Source organism: Ursus maritimus, unplaced genomic scaffold (genome assembly GCF_017311325.1).
Source record: "Ursus maritimus isolate PB19 unplaced genomic scaffold, ASM1731132v1 scaffold_35, whole genome shotgun sequence".
NCBI lineage: Eukaryota > Metazoa > Chordata > Mammalia > Carnivora > Ursidae > Ursus > Ursus maritimus.
In genome coordinates, this window is record NW_024426119.1 from 10116886 (window position 1) to 10133798 (window position 16913).

General features: G+C 37.6%; 1 protein-coding gene across 4 annotated transcripts in view; it reads right to left on the reverse strand.

Moving 5' to 3' along the window:
• FRMD5 (FERM domain containing 5) overlaps positions 1 to 16913 on the reverse strand; it is a 296334-nt gene that overhangs the window by 210202 nt on the left and 69219 nt on the right. The window lies entirely within an intron of this gene.

Genomic DNA, 16913 nt, shown 5'->3' on the forward strand with positions numbered 1-16913 from the left:
AAAAAACTCAAGGTCCAGACCAGAGGTAGGCACATTAGAGGCCCAGGCCCCGTCCAGCCTGCGGGTTGTTTTTGCATAGCCCTCAGGCTGAGATAGTTTTCACATTATTAAAATGTTGTAAAAATGAAACAAACACATCAAACAAACCAAAACAAAGAATAATATGCAAAAGAAATTGTATGTGGCCTGCAAAGCCAAAAATATTTACTATCTGTCCTGTTAAAAAAAAAAAAAAAATCTGGCAGTGCCAAACACAACACATGCATCATAGTGTCTGGTCTATAATACATACTAAATAAATGTTAGTACCATTGTTATTAATTGTCATATTATTCCTGTATTTTATTGTCCTAAATTATTACGTTCCTTGAATAATTACGTTTCAATTTCTAAATTCTGAGGACACGGCTTGAAGTTTGTCTAATCACATTGACTATAAAGTATCGCTGTCACCGTTTCATCTTTGCATTCTTTTCATCCTGCCTATTCTTGAAAAATCTTGAAAAAACTTGATATCTCTTTTTAACTGTAGTAAAATACACATAACACAGAAGTTACCATTTTTTCCCTTTTTAAACTTTTATTGTGCTAAGAACACTGAACATGAGATTTAAACTGTTAAATTTTTAAGTGTACATTATTGGCTGTAAGTACAATGTTGTACAATAGATCTCTAGAACTTACTCATCTTACTTAATGCAACTTTATGCCCACTGATAAGTGACTCCCCAATTCTCCTTTATCCCCACCCCTGGTGACCACCATCCACTATCCTATGAGTTTTATTATGTTAGATACCCCAGATAAGTGGAATTACGCACTATTTGTCCTTTTATGATTGGCTTATTTCACTTAGCATAATGTCCTCAAAGTTCATGCATGTTGCATACTGCAGAATTACCTTCTTTTTAAAGTCCGAAAAATAATCTACTACACGTATATAATACGTTTTCTTCATCCGTTCATCTGTTGATGGACATTTAGATTGTTTCCACGTCATGGCTACTGGAAATGAACACAGGAGTGCTAATATCTCTTCAAAATCCTGATTTTGATTCTGAATAAATACACAGAAGTGGAACCGTTGAATCATACAGTAGTTCTATCTTTAATTTCTTGAGAAACTTTGATACTGTGGTCCAAAGTGGCTGTACCATTTTGCATTCTCACCAACAGTGCACAAGTGTCCCAATTCTCCAATTGTCACCAACGCTTACTGTCTTTTGTTTTTTATAATAGCTATCTTGACAGGTGTAAAGTGATACCTCATTGTGGTTTTGATTTGCATTTCACTGATGATTAATGATGGTGAACATTTTTTTCATATACTTGTTGGCCATTTATATGTTTTCTTTGAGGAAATGTCTATTAGGGTCCTTAACTCTTTTAATTTAGGAGCTAGTGTTTTTGCTATTGTAGTTTTTTTTTTTTAAGATTTTATTTATTTATTTGACAGAGACAGCCAGCGAGAGAGGGAACACAAGCAGGGGGAGTGGGAGAGGAAGAAGCAGGCTCCCAGAGAAGGAGCCTGATGTGGGGCTCGATCCCATAACGCCGGGATCACGCCCTGAGCCGAAGGCAGACGCTTAACGACTGTGCCACCCAGGCGCCCCTTCTATTGTAGTTTTTTTAAACATAGTTTGCAGATTAACTGCCTATCAGATATTTTATCTGTAAATATTTTCTTGTATTCCATAGGTTGACTTTTCACTCTGTTATTTCTTTTGCTGTGCAGAAACGTTTTTAGTTTGATATAGTCCCCACTGTCATTTTCGCTTTTGCTGTCATATCCTTTGCCATGACCTATGTCACAAAACTTTTCCCCTATGTTTTCTCCTAGGAGTTTAACAGTTTCAGGTCTTTAATCCATTTTAAGTTGTTTTTGTGTGTGGTTTAAGGATGATGAATTCGGTCAAATACTTTTACTGTATCTATTAAGACAATCATGTGATTTTTATCCTGTATTCTGTTAATGTGGTACATCACATTGATTGATTTTTGTATGTTGAACCATTCTTGTATGCCAGGGATAAATCCCACTTGGTCATGCTGTATGACCCTTACAATGTATTGCTGGATTCAGTTTGCTGGTATTTTGTTGAGGACTTTCGCATTTATATTCACCAGGGATACCAACCTGTAATTTTCTTTTGCTGTGGTGTCTTTGTCTGGGTTTCACGCTGGGGAAATGCTGGCCTCCTAAAATGAGTTTAGAAATCTTCCTTCTGCCTCAACTTTTTGGAAGAGTTTGAGAATGATTGGCATTAATTAATTCTTTAAATATATGGTGGAGTTCATCAGTGATGCCAGCTTGTCCTGGGTTTTTCCTTGTTGGGAGGTTTTCGGTTCCCGATTCGATCTCCATACAAGTTATAGATTTGTTCAGACTTTCTATTTCTTCAAGATTTAGTCTCGGTGGGTTGTATCTCTTTAGAAATGTATCTCGTTATTCTTGGTTATCCAGTTTGTTGGCATATAATTCTTCATATAATTGTTCAATCTCTTTGATCCTTTCTGAAGCATTTATTTCTGAGGCAGAAATGGTTTTTTTTTTTCACTTTTTAAAAAAGATTTATTTAAGGGGGGGTGGGGGAAAAAGAAACTCAAGCAGATTCTGTGCTGAGCACGGAGCCCAACACGGGGCTCAATCTCACAACTTTGAGATCAGAACCTGAGTCAAAACCAAAAGTCAGTCGCTCAACTGACTATGCCACCCAGGAGCCCCTCTTTTTTCATCTCTGATTTATTAAGTCCTGTTTTTTTAGTCCAGCTAGGACTTTGTCAATTCTGTCTTTTCAAAAAACCAACTCTTTATTTTTTTCTTTTGTTTTTCTGTTTTCCATTTTATTTCTGCTCTAATGTGTGTTATTTCTTTCCTTCTACTTTGAGTTTAGTTTGTACCTCTTTATCTAGCTCTTTGAGGTATAAAGTTAGGTTATTTAAAATCTTTCTTTTTAGGGGCACCTGGGTGGCTTAGTCGGTTGAGATTCTCTGCCTCTCCCTTCCCCTCTGCCTCTCAAGCATGCACTTTCTCTGTCTAAAATAAATAAAATCTTTAAAAAATAAAATCTTTCTTTTAATGTAGGCATTTATTGCAGTAAACATCCCTCTTAGTATTGCTTTTGCTACATCCCAAAAATTTTGGTATACTGTTTTTCATTTTCATTTGTCTTAAGTTATTTTCTAATTTCCTTTTTGATTTAATCTTTACCCAATATCTGTTCAAGAGTGTGCTATTTAGGGGCGGCTGGGTGGCACAGCAGTTAAGCGTCTTCCTTCGGCTCAGGGCGTGATCCCGGCGTTATGGGATCGAGCCCCACATCGAGCCCCACATCAGGCTCCTCCGCTAGGAGCCTGCTTCTTCCTCTCCCACTCCCCCTGCTTGTGTTCCCTCTCTCGCTGGCTGTCTCTATCTCTGTCGAATAAATAAATAAAATCTTTAGAAAAAAAAAAAGTGTGCTATTTAGGGGCACCTGGGTGGCTCAGTTGGTTAAGCATCTGCCTTCAGCTCAGGTCATGATCTCAGGATCCTGGGATGGAGCCCTGCAACAGCCTCTTTGCTCAGCAGGGAGTTTGCTTCTCTCTCTCTCTCTCTCTCTCTCTCTCTCTCTCCCTCTGCCCTTCCCCCACTCATGCTCTCTCTCTCAAATAAATATTTTGAAAAAAAAAAGTGTGCTATTTAATTTCCACGTATTTGTGAGTTTTCCAATATTCCTTTCTGCTATTGATTTCTAGTTTCATTTCTAACGTGATCAGAATAAACATTTGGTATGATTTCAATCTAAATTTAAATTTAAAGACTTGATTTGTAACCTAACATGTTATCTATCCTACACAAAGTTCTGTGTGCACTTGGGAAGAATGTGTATTCTGCTGCTATTGGATGGAATGTTCTGTCTATGTCTGTTAGTTACATTTGGTCTAAAGTATGGTTCAAGCCCAATACTGCCTTGTTGATTTTTTTGTTTGATTTACATATATTGTAAAATGATTACCACAATAGGTTCAGCTGACATCATCTTCTCACACAGATACAATAAAAAGAAAAGAAAGAAGAAAGGAAAATATTTTTTCTCCTGTGATGAGAATTCTTAGGATTTACTCTCTTAACTTTCCTATATATCATACAGTAATGTTAGCCATAGTCATTATGCTATACGTTACATCCCTAGTACTTACTTATAACAGGAAGTTTGTGCCTTTTGATCACCTTCCTCCAATTCTCCCTTCCCCAGCTCACACCTCTGATAATCACAAGTCTGATCTCTTTTCCTATGGGTTTGGGTTCTGTTTTGTCTTGTTTTTAGATTCCACATATAGATGAGACCATATAGTATTTGTCTTTCATTGACTTGTTTCACTTAGCATTATGCCTTCAAGGTCCATCCATGTTGTTGCAAATGGTAGGATTTCCTCATTTTTTTATGGTGGAATATATATCTATTATATATTTAAAATATATAGTCATAGATATATTTATATATAATATTTATTTATCTCACAACTTCTTTATGTGTTCATCCATTGATGGACACTTAGGTTTTTCCATGTCTTGGCTATTATAAATTATGCTGCTATTAACAGAGAAGTGCAGTCACCTTTTTGAGTGTTTTTGTTACCTTTGGATATGTTCCCAGAAGTGGCATTGCTAGATCATATGGTAGTTCTATTTTTAATTTTTTGAGGATCTTCCATACTGTTTTCCACAGTGGCTGCACCAATTTATAATCCCACCAACAGTGCACGATGGTTCTGTTTTCTCCTTACCCACGTTAGCATTTGTTATCGCTTGTCTTTTTGATGATGGCCATTCTAACAGGTATGTGGTGATATCTCATTGTGCTTTTAATTTGCAAATTTCTAATGACTAGTGGTGTTGAGCATCTTTTCATGTACCTGTTGACTTTTGCATATCTTCTTGTACACGTCTATTGAGATCCTTTTGCCCGTTTTTCAACTGGGTTACTTGCTTCTTTGCTATTGGTTGTATGAGTTCTTTATATGTTTTGAATATTAACTCCTTACCAAATATGTAGTTTGCAAATATTTTTTCCCATTCCATCGGTTGTCTTTTCACTTTGTTGATGTTTTCTTTTGCTGTACAGAAGCTTTATAGTTTGATGTAGTCTCACTTGTTTTTTTATTTTGTTGCTTGTGCTTTCGGGGTCATATCCCAAAAAATTGTTACCAAGACCCGTGTCAAGGAGCTTTGTTCCTGTGTTTTCTACTAAGAGTTTGAGGATTTCAGGTTTTACATTTAATTCTTTAATCCATTTCAAGTTAATTTTTGTGAGTTGTCAGTCTAATTTTATTATTTTACATGTGGATATCCAATTATCCTATTGAAAAGACTTATCTCCACAGGGTATTCTTGGCTCCCTTGTCATTATCAGTTGACTATATATGCTTGGTTTTGTTTCTGGGCTCTTAATTCTGTTCCATTGGCCTATTTGTCTATTTTTATGCCAATATCAGACTGTTTTCATTATTGTAGTTTTATAGTGTATTTTGAAATCAGGAAGCAGAGTTTTTGTGAGTCTATATAAATTTTAGGAGTTTTTTTCTATTTTTGTAAAAAATTCTATTGGAAACTCAATAGGGATTACACTGAATCTATAGATGGATTTCAATGGTATTGACACTTTAACAATATTAATTCTCCCAATCCATGGCCTTGGGATACCTTTCCATTTATTTATGTCTGCTTTGATTTCTATTATCAATGTCTTACAGTTTTCAGCAGAGATCTTTCACCTCCTTAAACTTATTCCTAGGTATTTTATTGTTTCTGATGCTATCATAAATAGGATCACTTCATTTCTTCTTCAGGAATTTTATTCTTGGTGTATGCAAACACTACTGATTTTTTTAAAAAGATTTTATTTATTTGTCAGAGAGAGAAAGAGAAAGCACAATCAGGGGGGAGTGACAGGCAGAGGGAGAAGCAGGCTCTCCGCTGAGCAGGGGGTCCTAATGCGGGGCTTGATCTCAGGACCCTGGGATCATGACCTGAGCCGAAGGCAGACGCTTAACTGACTATGCAGGAGCCCCGACACTACTGATTTTTTTATGTTAATTTGGTATCTTGTAACTTTCCTGAATTCATTGATTAGAAGTAACAGTTTTTTGGCCGAGTCTTCAGAATTTTCTATATGTAAAATATTATCACCTGCAAATAAAAACAATTTCACTTATTTCTTTCCAATTCTGGTACCTTTTCTTTTTCTTAACTGACTGTCCTAGCTAGGACCTCTAGTACTATGTTGAAGAGGAGTGTTGAGAGTGGGTACCCTTATCTTGTTCTTGATCTTAGAAAAAAAGTTTTTATCCTTTCAACATTGAGCATGTAAGCTGTGAGCTTGTCAATGAAGCCAGCTGGTCCTGGGCTTTTCTTCATTGAGAGGTTTTTGATTGCTAGATCAATGTCCCTACTCGTAACTGGTCTATTCAGATTTTCTCTTTCTTCCTGATTCTGTCTTGATAAGCTGTGTGTTTCTAAGAACTTTTCCATTTCTTCTAGGTTGTCCAGTTTGTTAATGTATCACTGTCCATAGCTCGTTGATTTTCCGTGTAGAACTTCTATCCATTATTGAAAATGGAGTATTAAGGCTCCTACCACCATTGTGTTGCTGCCTATTTCTCTCTTTAGTTCTGTCAATGTTTGCTTTATATATTTAGGTGCTCTGATTTTAGTTGCATATATAATTATTATATTTTCCCAGTGAACTGACCCTTTACCATTATACAGTACCCTTCTTTGTCTCTTGTGAAAGTTTTTCCCTTAAAGTCTGTTCTGGGTTGATGGATTTATTTCCTTTCACCATTTTAAAGGTATCATTCATTGTTAGCTGGCTTGCAAGGTTTCTGATAAGAAGTCTAATTAACATCTTTATTCCTCTGTATGTGCTGTTTTTCTTTGGCTGCCTTCAAGATTTTCACTTTATATTTGTTTTTCAGAAATTTGAATATGATATGCCTAGGTAGGGATTTATGTATTGTGTGTAGCACTGATCCTGCTTGGGATTCTCTGAGCTTTACTGGATCAGCGGATGCTGTCCTTCATTTCATAATTTATGGAAAACTCTCACCTCTCTGTCTTCTAATATTTCTTCTGCCCATTCTTTCTTTTTATTCTGGGATTCCAATTACATGTACATTAGTATATTAGACCATTTCATATTGTTCCTGAGTTCTTGATTGCTGTGCTGTATTGGGGGGGTTGCCCTCACTCTTTTTTCTCTCATGTTTTGATATCGGTAATTTCTATTAACTACCTTCAAGTTAACTCCTCAACAATTATCTTCAACTAATTCTTTCCTCAGCTGTGGCAAGTCTATTGGTGAGATCCTGAAAGACATTCTTCAGGACTATTACTATGTTTTACATGTTTACCATTGCCATTTGACTCTTTCTTATAGTTTCCATCTCTTTGCTGAAACTCCCTATCTGTTCATGCATGTTGTCTATCTTTTTCACTAGAGGCTTTAACACACAAATCAAATTTTTTCAAGCTTTCTATCTCACTGTTCCAATATCTGGGTCATCTTTAAGTCTTGTCCTGTTGATTACTTTGTCTCTTGGCAATGGGTTGGTTTTTCTCACTTTGTATGCCTCCTAATTTTTTTTTTAATACATCATGTAGAAGACCTCTAACGGTGTTCAGATGGTTTCCACTTCTTTCCCCATTGGCAGAGTATATTGTATATTTTATTTCCTTTATCCCTAGCCACAGCAGGTTTCCACTTGAACTTTAGGAAGCGACAGAGTTTCCTCTCCTTCAAATAGATGGTCTTTTTTTTTTTTTTCCTTAGAGTATAGTACAGGTAGAGCTTTGTGTCTTCCCCACAGCAGCAGCTGCTCCCCTCTCCAGTCCTGCAGAACTGAAGGAGGATTTCTCTTGTCCCCCATCCTGTCTCCAATCTTTCCAAAGGATACCCAGCAGAGGACCTTGGTTATAAAACTATAAATAGGTACAGGGGCTTCTGGGTGGCTCAGTCAGTTAAGCATCTAACTCTTGGTTTCGGCTCAAGTCATGATCTCAGACATATGGGACTGAGCCCTGAAACAAGCTCCAAGCTTAGTGCGGAATCTGTTTGAGATTCTCTCCCTCTCCCTCTGCCCTTCTCCCTGCTCATGTGCTCGCTCTCTAAAATAAATATTAAAAAATAAATAAATAGGTGCAAACAACATTTGTATCTGCAGCCCTTAGGTGTTCCATACTCTCATCTTAGACCACATTCAACTTTTAATAATTTGTTAAATTTTATAACTAAATTCTTATTCATTAGTATGGGGTCCCATCTTCCTCCCATTCTCTGCCACAGGTAAGCCAGGGCTTTCATCCTGTCTCTCCTTGAAAGTGCCTATATATCCCTGCATTTCAAACTAGTTGACTACCTTACAATGTTGGCTCTCTGCTAGGCTCAAGAAATGTTACAGTTTTGTATATTATCTGACTTCTTATTGTTGGTGTAAGAGCAACACTCTTCCCAGGTTTCTACATACTAGATGTTTATCTGTCCCATCCTATTTTTTTAAAAGATTTTATTTATTTATTTATTTGGGAGAGAGAGAGCAAGCAGGGGGAGAAGGACAAGCAGACTCCCCACTGAGTGGGGAACCCAGTGTGGGGCTCAGTACCGGGACCCTGAGATCAGGACCTGAGCCGAAGTCAGACACTTAACCGACTGAGATACCCAGCCACCCCCTGACTATTCTTGAATACTCTGGTTATGAGTAGCTCTTAGATATTTCACAACATCATTTACTCTTCTAGTCTATTTTAAAGATACCATGTCCAATGTCATCATGTACCAAGAACAACTCTGTACCGTAAGGTACACATCCCACTGCAATTATAAGCAGGTATTTATCCATTATGATGGTCCAAGCTATTTTTAAATTGCTACCATTGTTACTCAGGCAAGACAAATTCTTTATTGTTACCTACATTTTGTAGGACTTCATAGCTTTTACAATGCAGTACAGATGGTCCTCAATTTATTGCCGCTCAACAAAGCAAATCACTTATATAATCCTCTGGCAACAACATCTTATAATTGCCTTTTTTTTTTTTTTAAGATTTTATTTATTTATTCGACAGAGAGAGAGACAGCCAGCGAGAGAGGGAACACAAGCAGGGGGAGTGGGAGAGGAAGAAGCAGGCTCATAGCGGAAGAGCCTGACGTGGGGCTCGATCCCAGAACTCCGGGATCACGCCCTGAGCCGAAGGCAGACGCTTAACCGCTGTGCCACCCAGGCGCCCCTATAATTGCTTTTAACACAGTAGACGCAGAGACTACCTCTTCTTTTCCATTATAATCCATTTCTAGCCTCAATATTTTTTCCATTGCTCCTCATGTCTCTATTCCCCAAACTCTCAAGGGGTAAGCACTTTCTAATCCCTTTAATGAATCCATGCTCAAGTACTTCCCTGCTCTATGATCTTCCTCAGATTATTGAACTTCTCTAAACTTCAGTTTCCTCATTTGCAAAAGGAAGATAATAGTTTGAGAAATTAAATGAGAAAATGTATTGTCTTTGAAAAGTGCTTGGTTATTATTATTGTACTTTTCTATCATTAATAGCTGATTGAATATTAGATTTATAGCCAATGTATAAAGACTAAGGAATCTCTCTCCTAGTCAAGCATATAGCCCCTATCTAATGTTACTTTTAAAGGAAAACCAAATTAAATTTAAAAATCATTTCCACTTAAAATGCCTTTTCCAGGAATGCAACCCACTATGAATCTGAGGTCTTCCTATGCACTACTAAATATCTTTCCTTTCTTATTTTAACTCTTCCTGTGTACATATATATGTATATGGGTGTGTGATGCATTTCCATACCTCTATGAGCTTGATGATTGGCAACTGCTCCTGCTCATTTGGCCTTCCATCTGCAACAGGAACAGTGCCAGGCACAGTGCTTAGTTCAATTTTTCTTAGACAGACTCATATATTTTACAGAGTCCATAAGAACCAAGCAAATGATCTGATGGTTTTGGTAATTTAAAAACTTCCTACCGGCTTGCATTTTCAGCAATTGCTGAAGGTATTGCTGAGTGATAAATTGTGCCTGTAAGGACTTGATCAATTTATTTCTCTTGACCTTCAGGTTTCATCTTGTCCATAAACAAAGTCCCTAAGAATATTTTGATGTAGCTGCTAGTAGCATCCTTCAGATACTGGTTGAGTATGCATCCATTCATAATAGTAATTCTCAGGCTAAAAAAACAAAAGACTCAAAAAGAGCATTTCTAGATCTCAAAACAGAATTTTTAATGTCCCTAGGACACTTCTTATGGATGAAGAGATGTCTCTCTTAGCAGCATTTAAAAATGCATTAGATAACATTTGCAGATCATGTGGAGATTTTTTCCCTTAAAATAATTCGCATGTGGAAAAGTTCCATAGGTTAGAAGGCAGTCTCAATGATTCTGATGCAATAGAGATTAGTAGAGTTCTAAGTATGATTTATATTTGCTGAATTTATATTAATTCAGCTAAAAGTACAAATACATTTGAAAGATTTCAAATATGTACCATTAATAAAAGTGTAATATGATTTCTTTCAGCTTCTTTGTAAATCTCAAGGTCATTGGGCCTGGAGGAGCAGGATTCCAACTTTCTTTTAACTCCAAAACATTTAGAGTTTCTCTTAATCCCCCATTCTGAATCCTTTGAGGAAGTAGGACAGTAAGAATCTTGTTTCTAATCTCTACAATTGAAAGAGATGCTACTTTAGTGTCATCCCATTCTTGGACATTTGGGGTGCAATAAAGAGCTAGGGAATACATTCACCAACTGATGGTTCAAGAGTCAACAAAAGGAAACCCAAATGCCAGAAAAATGATTTGGTAAATACTTCTCCCTTTCCATAGGAAAATGCCAGAGGTTCCTGGAGACAGAAATATATCTTATTTTTATATCTCAGAGTTGTACTGTAATGCTTACATGTACAAGAAATAGCATGAACTTGCTTTAAAAGTTCTATACAAATATCTTACTATATGGTTTTAGAAATCATTTTAAGAAATTAAAAGCCTGAAAGGAGTATAGGAATTCCTTCTATTAAACATTTTGCTCATTATTTAAAAATTCATAATTCAGGGGCACCTGGGTGGCACAGTCAGTTAAGCCACCAGACTCTTGGTTTTGGCTCCGGTCTCAATCTCAGGGTCATGAGATGGAGCCTGGAATAGGGCTCCACACTCAGCACGGAGTCTGCATGGGATTCTCTCCCCCTCTGCCGCTCCCCACCCCGTGCTCTAGAGTGCTCTCTCTCTCAAATACATTTTTTTAAATTCATAATTCCATATTTCCAATGTTTGAAAAAATTTGGAACAAAAAAAATTTAATGAGACGGGAATCCCTTATGCACAAGACCACCCTCACTGACTCTTCCCTGCTGTCATCTCTCTATTTACACAACCTCTATTCAAATGAAAATGCGGCAGGGAGAAGTTTTATTTTAGCGAATATCTTTGTGACTAGGCAGAGGCAAACAGGGTCTTACAGGAATGCATCTGCAAAAAGCTCTCTTCAACCTTTGCTCTCCTACTGCAGCTATCCCAGACAGGATCAGAGGGTACCAAATTTTCAGAATTCTCACAAACAGGCTGCAGCTGTCTCCCCGAGAACCTTCCTGACAGGTTCTACACCACTTATTTGCAGTTGGGTGACCCTGCTGTCTTGTTAGAAGAACGAAAGACCTACAAAAGGAACAAACTGCATGTTAGCATCATGCTTCCTCCTAGTTTCTGACCACTGAGGCCACTATTTGGTTCTACTTGATCTCCTGGACCCTAGACTACTGTTGATTTTGAAAGCAGGGACTTTTAAGTCAGAAAATCTCAGTTTAATTCCCAACTCTATTACTTACTATCTTTTTGACCTTGAGCAAGTCACTTACATACTCTGTTCACCAGCTTCTTCGTTTTTAAAATTGGGGATCATGATACCCTATCTCAGACGACTGACATGGAGTGAATGAAATAAAACAATATACTGAACTTTAGTTGGGGAACTATGAGGTGTCAAGCAAATGTCAGCTTAATTGGCACATAAGAACAAAGTATATCCAGAACTTGGAAGATAAAACTGAATGTGAATCTAGGAAGGGTAAACATATAATGATATTAGGTCTCTGTACAAGTCATCCATCATACAAAGGTCATTTTGGGTCCTCTATTCCAAATCTAATAAGGTAATTAGTTACCACAGCAAAAATGATTTATTTAAAATAAAACTGTAACCTGTTATTGAAATTTATATGAAGAATGTATTAAAAGAAGATGCCAGTATAAATGGCTTTTTTAGAAAGAAGGGAGGTGGTGCAAAGAAAAATGTGGCAATATTTAACCAGCAGTGTCCAAGGGAAATGGCACCTGACTCAACAGGAATTATAATTTTGATAGACAGATGTTCTGCTTTGGTTTGGTTTGGTTTTGGTGTCAACGTACTTTTTAAAAAGTTTTTATTTAAACTCCAGTTAGCTAACATACAGTGTTATATTAGTTTCAGGTGTACAATATAGTGATTCAACACTTCCGTACATCACCTGGTGCTCATTACAAAAGTGCACTCCTTAGTCCCCATCACCTATTTCCCCCATTCCCCCCCCCCTCTGGTCATCATCAGTTTGTTCTCTACAGTGAAGCATCTGTTTCATGGTTTGCCTCTCATTTATTTCCCCTTTGCTTGTTTGTTTCTTAAATTCTCCATATGAGTAAAATCATATGGTATTTGTCTTTCTCTGACTTGCTTTGCTTAGCATAATACTCTCTAACTTCATCCATGTTGTTGCAAATGGCAAGATTTCATTTTTTTTATGGCTAATAGTCCGTTATATATACATATATATGTGTGGGCGCACACACACACCTTTATCCATTCATAATTTGGCTATTGTAGATAACGCTGCCATAAACATCTGGTTGCATGTGTCCCTTTGAATTAGTATTTTTGTATTCTTTGGGCAAATACCTGGTAGTGATTGCTGGATTGTAGGGTAGTTCTATTTTTAAGATGTTCTGTATTTTAAAAGGAGCTTAATATGCCAGTTTTCATTGCAATATAATGAAATATTTTTTCAAGACTACCTGGTACCCTTTATTCTGATTTTAAGTTCACCAAATCATCTTTTGATTACTAACTGGATCAACAAAAGTAAAAACAGACCTAAACTGATGTGACTCCCCAAGGACACTGTGAGACCCTGGAGGTGGGGGGCGGGAGGGAGAAGACAGCTTTTTTCCTGACTTCTCAACTGGCTCCTCTTCCTAATTTCAACATTACCTATTTCTATTGTGAAGGTATTTTGCATATGTTCGAGAGCCATGTAACCCATGCTCATTTTTCTGACTCTACACTTCTGCTTCTAGGTATAATGCCAATGTGGAAAAATATGTTTACAAAGTTGAAAATCACAGAATTTTATACATGAAAAAATCCTGAGAATTACAGTACTCCTACTCCATGGCTATTTCATAATAATTTAAAATAAGGGTTGTAAAAACTACTGTATAGCAAGAGTCACAAAGTCGAATGCCCACAAGATTAGGGGAAAACACAATAAAGAAAGCAGCAGACTGGTTTAAGAGTAGGGAATGATGGGAATCATCACTGCTGAGAATGAGGAAGACTGGGGTGAACTACTAGCTAACAAGGGCAGCCACTACTCAGCTCCAGTCATTTACTGCCACAGAGCAATGCAGACATTGCCAAATGTTCCTAATATTCTGATTTTTCAGAAGAGTCTGGAAGTTAGGATCCATTTGTGAAATATCTTGACTTTCACACAGTGGAATTTACTCAACTAAAAAAGCAGAAAACACAAAAACTCTGAGTCAGCTAATATTATGAAAGTCAAATAAAACATGAGTATAGCCTGGATTTGGTTTGGAGTCCACCAGTTTGAATTCTACTCTCCATCTTTGAAAAATGCTTGTGTTACAATGTTTAAAAACACAAACTATTGGAACATAAGTCAAATTATACAAACGCGACGTACTTTCCCCACAGAGATATATCAAAAGTATACACGTGTCACATGCAATATAAACCAGTAATCAAGTGTGTTACCAACATCAGCTTTTATCTCCATAAAAATAGTAGTCATCTGCACTACTGAGACATTTATGTCACATTGAATTTTAATTCTTTTAAATCTGGGATTGACTTACAAAATCAACTTAGCATGTTCTGTACTTTTTAATATACTTGAGCTGAAAATGTGTTCCTTCCTCACAAAAAAACTATAAATAATGTTCAGATATTTAATAAGGTTTTGAGTCAATCGCACATGGAAGGGTGATATTACACAAAACCACAGGTACATATATGTAAAATAATAAAAGCTAAGACGGGATTGAGATGATAGACTTTATGCACATTTAAACCCTTTCATATCTTAAATTCAATGAAATGAAAGAAAATGCTTTAAAAGAATAATTTCAGAATTTCAGTGAAAGCAAGAAAGAGTGCTAAGCAGATCACAAATTTTGAGGATTTCTCAAAGGAGGGAAAGCAGATGGAATCAGATCAGAGAAACAAGATCAGAGGAAAGCTAAGTCTTAGACACTCATAGGCAAGTACTGCCGTGAAGGCAGGCACAGCTTCAGGGAGCTTCAATCTTAAGAGTCAGTTGAACAAGGAGCAGATGGAGAGGTTCTGAGGCAACCATCAGGATGCAAAGGTGTACCAAGTACAGCAAGACAGGGTCTTTCCCTCTCTGGATTATGCTAATAAGTAACTGATGGATCAAAGACGCTATTAGGAGCACTGGAGTCCAAGCTACTGTTTGTCAATAATTCAGGCCTTGTCCCATCACCCATATCTGAATGCTAGCCTTCTTTAATATGACAGTAGCCAAGGATTTATGCTAACCGGGGGAAGTGGTAGGGATAGGGAAGAGGAAGATAAATCATTAGGATATATGGAGCAATGTTTCAAAATATATTTCTTTAGTTTAACAACTGGCAGAGTTTGCACCCTGAGGATGGCCTAGAACGCCCAGACGATCTGAATACGCCAGTTAGATATGACGCTGCCAGCATAGCGGACTTTCATTAATCAGCTAAGGAGTTTTAAAAAAGAAAGAAGACCCGTTGCTTGCAACTGATTAGGGCTGGAATAGAGGGAGAACGGATCAGCATTATCTCCTTTATGCTTGCTCCTTCTCTGCTGCTGGTTACTGCTCTCTTCTTTTCTGTCCGTATCCTTCCTCGCTTGGACCCAGAAAATACAATTCTTAAATCCTCAAAGCAACCTCATTATGTAACCATGACATGATTTATTAAAGTGTGAATACACCCATCCTGGGAGAAGGAGGGGATCACTAAAATATATTTTATCTTCACCCACTCAACTTACCCCTCCTCAGTCCTGCATAGCCATGTAAGGAAAGTTTTCTTCTGCACTGTTCAGTTTCCCAGGACTTACTGTGATTCAGAATCAAGAGAATGAGTAGAGAGAGGCAAGCCTGGAGAACCAAGAGGAAAAAAGGAAGAATTCCTGCTTGCTCTGACAGTTTCTGGACTCACCTTTCTTTCTTTCTTTTTAAGATTTTATTTATTTATTTGAGAGAGAGAGAGCACAAGCAGGCGGAGGGGCAGAGGGAAAGCGAGAAGCAGACTCCCTGCTAAGCAGGGAGCCTGATGCAAGGCTTGATCCCAGGACCCTGGGATCATGACCTGAGCCAAAGGCAGACACTTAACCGAATGTGGCATCCAGGTGCCCCCACAGACTCATCTTTCTTGTACAGAGTCTAAGTAATGAGAATGGAATAGAGAAAAATAAGAAAAAAAGCCAGAAATACTAAGTCTGTCCATCTCATAAAGAGTTGGGGAAAATATATGAGTACAAAGAAAATCAGGTTTGGGGTACCATAAAGAGCTCAGTCTTTTAGTGAGAGAGCGGTTGCTGAGCAGCCCTAACTAGAATTAGAGAAAAGAATAAAGACAACAGTAAGAAGCATTGCTAGGGGTAACCTAGATTTTATTTAATATTGTTTGAGAGAAGCAAGTCAAGACTGAGATCTCTTTTCAATTCCTTCTGGTTGCTGGACTGTGCTTCTCTGTATGCAATTCTGCAGGGATAGTCCAGCAGGACATTAGTATTCACAAAGGTTAGGGACTTGTGGTGGCCAGGAGAGGGGAAAGGAAAAATGGCATAGGTATACTCAAGGGTTCCAACACCTATGCGTACTTCTTCCCTTGTTCAATACACTTATGTCAAATACTAAAATTAAAAGGCAGGGCGCCTGGGTGGCTCAGTCAGTTGAGCTTCTAACTCTTGATTTCAGCTCAGGTCATGATCTCAGGGTCATGGGAGCAAGCCCTGCATTGGGCTCTGCACTGGGCGTGGAGCCTGCTTAAGATTTTCCCTCTCCGACTCCCACTGCCCACCCTCCACGTCGTGTGTGCATGCTCTCTCTCTAAAAGAAAAAAGATTAAATTTAAAGGCATTTCTAAATATAGCAGCAGCTTTTAATCACTAATATATCTTACCTCTTTCTCAAATACACATCCCACTTTAAACGTTTGCTTTGAAGAATTAGAGGAAGGAATAAAAATTGGTTAATCTGGATTCCATTTTATTTTTTTGGTCATTGTTCCTTACAGAAACAGATATCTCAAAGACTAATGAAGCTTGCTAGGGATGGTGATTGAAGAGGGTTCATGTATTCTAGTAATTCTCCACTTGTGCTTTAGATTAAAACCACAAGGAAGAAATTAAAGAAGCAATTACAAAAATTCCAGCACTTAACCTTCTTTGATAGGCCCCAAGTAACTCCACATTAATATGTAACTGACCGGCAGGGCCTATCCTATTCTTCAAGGTAAACTAAATTAGTTTAGGGAGGATAAGGTGTTTTTCTTTCCTCACATATTTACATTGCACAAGGCC